The 6,000-nt window shown below is 38.3% G+C and overlaps 1 protein-coding gene across 2 annotated transcripts in view; it reads left to right on the top strand.

Moving 5' to 3' along the window:
* The first annotated feature begins 627 nt into the window (after nucleotides 1–627).
* The window catches only part of LOC132398487 (peroxisome proliferator-activated receptor alpha-like), a 67,200-nt gene continuing 61,827 nt past the window's right edge, over nucleotides 628–6,000 (top strand). Inside the window, exon 1 of one of the 2 annotated variants that reach the window (XM_059978011.1) lies at nucleotides 628–721. The gene's annotated coding sequence lies outside the window, so the exon portion shown is untranslated. Of the gene's footprint in view, nucleotides 820–6,000 lie in introns of both variants that reach the window. The other variant, XM_059978010.1, reaches the window with a different exon arrangement.

Below are 6,000 nucleotides of genomic sequence, written 5' to 3'. Positions count from 1 at the left end.
GATCCCGCACAAATTCCTTTTATAGTCCTTGCCGATGGCTACATATTTTACCCAAATCGTGACAAAAATACTCTTGAACGTGGGGTTAGAATTGGGTGAGCCCAGATACAAGAAAAAAGCAGTAATGGGCAATTCTTGGTTCTGATGAATCACAAATTACCTCCCAATTTTAGACATCTGATAGGCTACCCATATTCGGCAGCCCACTTATATCATTTTTGGCTCACCTTATTTGAAAAGTTCCATCGTATCGGATTTTTCCCATGATTCGTTCTTTATAACAGAAAAATTATAACAATTATAAGCTCACTGGCATTAATAAATACAACATGAATCACAGTTGAAGGAGATTAACATGAATGTTTCGATGACATTCTGACCGCAGTTTTATTGCGAACAATATTGTTCTCCCTAATAGATCTCCTTTACCTGGAGATGTGGCTGATACACAGCTATATGGGCACCAGTCAACCTACATGGTCAAAATAAACTCGAAAGCACGATGTGGGGCCCAAGAAAGTGCCCTTTCCTCTCCCCCATCAGAGCTGGTGCCATTTACCACGTTTTGTTCGGCGTGAGGCAACCCCGAGTCGTGCACACACACGGACGGCAGACGACGCCTCCATTGGCTTGCGAGCCTCTCCTCCCCGCGGCTTGGGCCGTGGCGCGTCACTTCCGTCTGTCAGCCCGAGCCCGGCGGTTGTTGGAAGGAAAAATTTAGGTAAACAGCGCGAGCCAGGCGGCCGGACCGCGCTCCCGAATCCGCCTCGAGCGTCCGGCGACCGCTCGACCAGCCGCCGAGCGACAGCTTCCGCGGAGGTGAGGGCTCGGCACGAGAAGCAACACGCTTGCTCGGATCAGGCGATGGGATATGAAACTTGGGGTGTTGGAGAGGGACGATAAACAGCTGCAGTCCCGATCCGCACGGCCGTTGGTAATGTGACTGAGTGCGGGTGGCAGGTGATTGGCAGACCGCTGAGATGTCTGCCATTCCTGCTAACGGCTGACTGCGTGGATAGTGAGAGCCCGAGAGAAGCAGCTCGCACAACATGCGCAAGGCTGCTGGCGGCAGGACTTTTCACCAGACTTCCTGTCAAGTACTTGTCCGGCTTGCGGTGTCATAGGTTGAGTGTTTTGTTGCTGCAGGTGCACCACCGAGACCCAAACACTGGTCCAAACTATCATCCCTCCACACTGGCGGGAGCAAGTGGCGCCTCGACTTGGCGTTGGTCTATTCCTTTCTCTGCTTTTGAAAGGACAAATGACTAAAAATAACAGACCAGGTCAAATTTTACCAGTGATTATTTTTGCCTTTATTTTAATTTTAGTGGGTGATCAGGAATTGGATAGGTTGCGGAGTTAATATTTCAGGAAGGGGACTTCGCTATTTTATAATCCGTCCCAAATATCTATCGATCGGAAAGTTAAATTGCGCAAACTTTCATTGCTTACACCTTGTTTAGAAGTTTCAGGACTGTGGTTGTATGTTTAGATGACAGCTCTTTTTAAGTTAACCACTTCAAAATTAGATTTATTTATCGCAAAGTCCAGACCAAAAATAATAGTTGAGTTGGTGACAAAAGCTCTACAAAATGTGGACAAAAACTAAACACCTATTGAAAATTAGGAATGGATTATATATCAAATAATTGTATGAATTAAATCTCTCGCAAAAACAAAAGTATGACACTCAAGTTCAAGGCTTCAATTAAAATAAACTCACATAATTAAATTGATTTTATGATATAAATTGTTGATCATTCCTGAAAAGAACATCTTTAATGCTAACTTTGAAAAATTGCAAATGAGTGATACCTGTTACATTCACACCTCTGTCTAGTATTTGACTGTTTTAAACTGGGCAGTAGTTATTCAACAAAGTATAATGTTGCTGTTTTTAATATGAAAGGTCTAGATTTGTTATTACCCCTTTAGATGTTACAGGAATATAACCAGATAAACCTAAAATAGTATACTTATAATAAAACCTGTCAATTTATGAATTATAGTATGATATATGAATAATACAACTTCAAGTAAAACTGTTCACATAAAAACAGCATTTAATACAGTAAATATAGCAGACAGTTGATAAATTATTACTCTAAGTAATTTAAGAATATTTCATTTGGCAATACTCTTCTTGATTAAAACTATTTTGAGCTTAAGACTTATTTTTGAACAAGAGACTTGGGCACAGAGGTCTAGGTCCACTTTCTAGTACATCATTGAGGAAATGCTTCACTGCAGTCTTTTATTTGAAACATTAAACTGTCTCTAACCCCTTGGATCCTGTGGAATTATTTGGAAGTATAGTATCCCCAGCAACATAGCAAATATTTAAACCTGACTGCATAAACAGTAAGTTAGGTGATCATTAATGTCTTGTTGTTATAAATGTTGCTTAATACAAATTGGGTATTATATTTGTTACATTACAATAGGTACTAAATTTCTTAGTCATTTGTAAATCATTGAGGACTATTTAACATCTGTCATTGTCATCATTTGTGGCGCCTTTTAAAGAGAATTTTAACCATACTTTTAAGAAATAAGATCATAAGGCTAGAAATAAAGAATTTATACAACAAAAAGTTTTCTATGACTCTTGAAACTCATTGTGGGAAGCTATAAGATCATCTCAAATTATTGTTTAGATTGGGATTTTGATTTTACTTTATTGGCAGAGGCAAGTAGAAGAGTTTTATTTTGGTATAGACTGCATTGTGCAGAAGGTTAATGGATTGCAGTGAGTTGTGGAAAAAATCAACAATCTTTAAAAAAGCTTTTTACTTTTCTGGTTCTTGGGGGGGGGGGGGGAGGATTCTAAATTAGATCCCTTCCCAGGATATAGATTGAAAATAATGATTAAAAGAAATTTGTTGATAAGGGCGTTGGCTGGTTTGTCTTAATCAATTCTTCTCCTGTAGTTACAGCTTTGGCAGATTTGTGAAATATTATTTTCTGTTTCATTTTAGAATCTTCTTTATTATTGATAGCAGGTTAACTCATCTACAGGTACTTGCTTTTCACTCATTTCCTTTCAACATTCCAAATTGTGGGAATTGTTTGAGAAATTATGGGATTCTGAAAGATGACAGCTAATGCATTTACTATCTCCATTGCCACCTCCTTCAAAGCCCAAGGATACAGGTTATGATGTTGTAAGCATTTATTGCCTTTCTGTCCCATTACTTTCTTTAAACTAATAATTGTTAAATTTCTTTGAACTGATTATTTATAGACATCTCCACTTCAAGAGATTTTGTAATTAATTATGTGCAGTGGTAAATAAATGTATACAAAATCAATAATAGTTATAATTCCTATAATCAAGGTTAGTGACTTAAAATTCTCTGAACCCATTCAATATCTGGAAGTTTAATTTTATTCCATGCCTAAGTTAATGATCCTTGCTATGGCAAGAACATCCATTTGTGTGCCACCTTTAATGTAGCAAAGATATCCCAAGGCACTTCATTGGTGTTTTGTCAAGCATACGTTTGATTCTAAGTGACAGCAAAAAGATTTGTGGCAGGCAACTAAAAATTTGTCCAGTGGTAGATTTCCTAGAATCTTTTAAAGAGGGAAAGGGTCTTAAAGAAGCAGAGAGCTTTTTGGAGAAAATTGCAGAATTTAGGATCCTGGCAATGGTAACTACTGGTGGAGTAGTTAAATCAGACAAGAACTCATTTTGGAACACAGGATGGGGTTTGCTGCTGCCTCTCTTTTCACAATTTGGGTTTAGTCCTGCTATCAGTTGTTTCCTGTGTAAAGTTTGCACTTCTCTCTGTGATATTATGTTTTTCCTCTGTGCACTGGAAAAAGGTGCACTTCCGCACCTTAGTAAAACAATTTATGTGGGGCTGATGGAAGTGTGTGAGAGAATAACTTACTGGGATACAGGAAAAGAAGAAGGAAAATGGATTGCTCCTCTTGGGGTTGTCATTGACCTAGTGATCAGAATAGCTTCCTGTATCATTATAGTCTTAAGTACTTGCATGAATATGTTGATGTGAATTACATAGAGGTTTGGAAGCTCTCAATTTTACAAGTTATATTTAATATCATCAATATTGTTATAGAAAGGGGTTCCCAACCTGGAGTCCACAAACTCCTTGCTTAATGCTTATGCTGTTGGTCCATAGCATAAAAATGCTGGGAACCCCAGTTATCAAATAATACCTTCATAAATGACAAATGACGCAAATCATCACAATAAATACAGAGATACTAGTTAAGTTCCATTGGATTCAGAAGATAACATTTCCATTTTTAATATTTATCTGTGGGCTAGATCTAGTGTCTAGTGGTTGTATGCTGAATGACCATATGGCTGTGCTACATGTTTTTATATTTACAAGGTAACTCTTAATCATTAACTTAGGAAAAATCTATTATAGGTCTGCAGTTTGTATGCAAGATTGTTAGGATATGCAAAACTTTAACAAAACTATTGGCATTAGGTCTAAATAGAAACATTATTACTTATATTAAGGTAATATTTAAAATAAAACAAATTAAATCTTGTTTTGAGAGGGCTGGGAGGAACAATGCACTAAGTTTGTGTAACCAGTTATGTGTCACAAGTACAGTTCCAACCACTGCACTATTCCATTGAACAAGCAGGTTTTCATCAGTTGAATTGGAGGATTAGTTTGTTTTGCCACACAACAATTTCTGTCTTCTATTAAATATCTGAAGACATTGTACTTCTGAAAGAAGCAGTAGTACTTTTGAGAAAATCACAAATTTCTAGTGACTATTTTATTTATTGACAAGATGTAACCAATGATAATTCCCATAATACTGTATGCTAGGGGGCCAGCAAAATTAATACTGTTTAAACGTCTAGTGAAATATTGTAATAATCATTGCCTTTTGTTTGGATGATGCCACCTATCAGCCCAAACTTAAAAGCTCTCCAGCTTTTTCTGCATACACAATGCTTTTTTACTTAAAGAACTGCAACCAGACTTGTACATCATGTAATCATGAAACATCACTCCTTCGCTCCTTCTGATGGTAAGATGGAGGAAAAGTCATTGATGAAGCAGCTGAAGATTTTAAGCCCAAGGGGCTTTGCAGCAATGTCCTGGGTCTGGAATAATTGATATCTGTCAGTGATGGCCATCTGTCTTACTGCCAGGAATTGCCTAGTCAACCCAGTTTTCCAGGGTTTACTCGATGCCATGCAGTTGAATGCTGCCTTTATATCAATGGCAGCCACTCTTTACTTCACCTGTATCTCCTTTTACCATATCTCTTTTGCATGTCTCTGGTAGTTCTGATAATGTCTTTAGGCTGTCTGGTCTTTGTGAGACAAAACTGAGCATTTGTAATTACACCTACACCTCCTCCCTCGTTACCATTTAGAGCTTCAAACTGTCCTTCCTGTTGAGATCAAGCACATCCACTCTGTCCACCATGTGGCTATTCATTTCAGTTTGACTTCCCATTCTCATTCTGACATGAGTGTCCATGCCCGCCTCTGCTTCCACGATGAGGGCAAACTCGGGTGGGAAAAGCAACACCTGATATTTCATCTGGGAAGCCCCCAACTTGATTCCTCTAACTTATGCTCATTTCTCCCCCCCCCACCATCCTTGCTTACCCCTTCTCTTTCCCCACCACCTTCTTCTGACTTCTGCCCTCTTCCTTTCCAGTCCCGATGAATGGTCTCATCCTAAAACTTTGGCTGTTTATTGCTCCTCATAGATGCTGCCTGACTTGTTGAGTTCTTCCAGCATTCTGTGTGTGTTCCTTTATGTCTAGAACAATTGCAGAATCTTGTGTTTTTGATTTATAATTAAACTATTGTGGATAAGTGCTGTTTTGTAGCACTGAGAACAACATCTACTGATACTTTATCAATGATTGAGATAATGATTATGTACTGTTACTCAAATTACTCTGAATCAATCCCATTTAGCAGAGTTTTAGTACTACAGAAAAATGAATGTCCTTGGTATAACAAGAAGGATTCTTCTCCACAGAGAT

This window comes from Hypanus sabinus, chromosome 8 (genome assembly GCF_030144855.1).
Source record: "Hypanus sabinus isolate sHypSab1 chromosome 8, sHypSab1.hap1, whole genome shotgun sequence".
Classification (NCBI taxonomy): domain Eukaryota; kingdom Metazoa; phylum Chordata; class Chondrichthyes; order Myliobatiformes; family Dasyatidae; genus Hypanus; species Hypanus sabinus.
The sequence above is the reverse complement of the archived record's forward strand: the minus strand, read 5'-3'. Positions and strand labels throughout refer to the sequence as shown.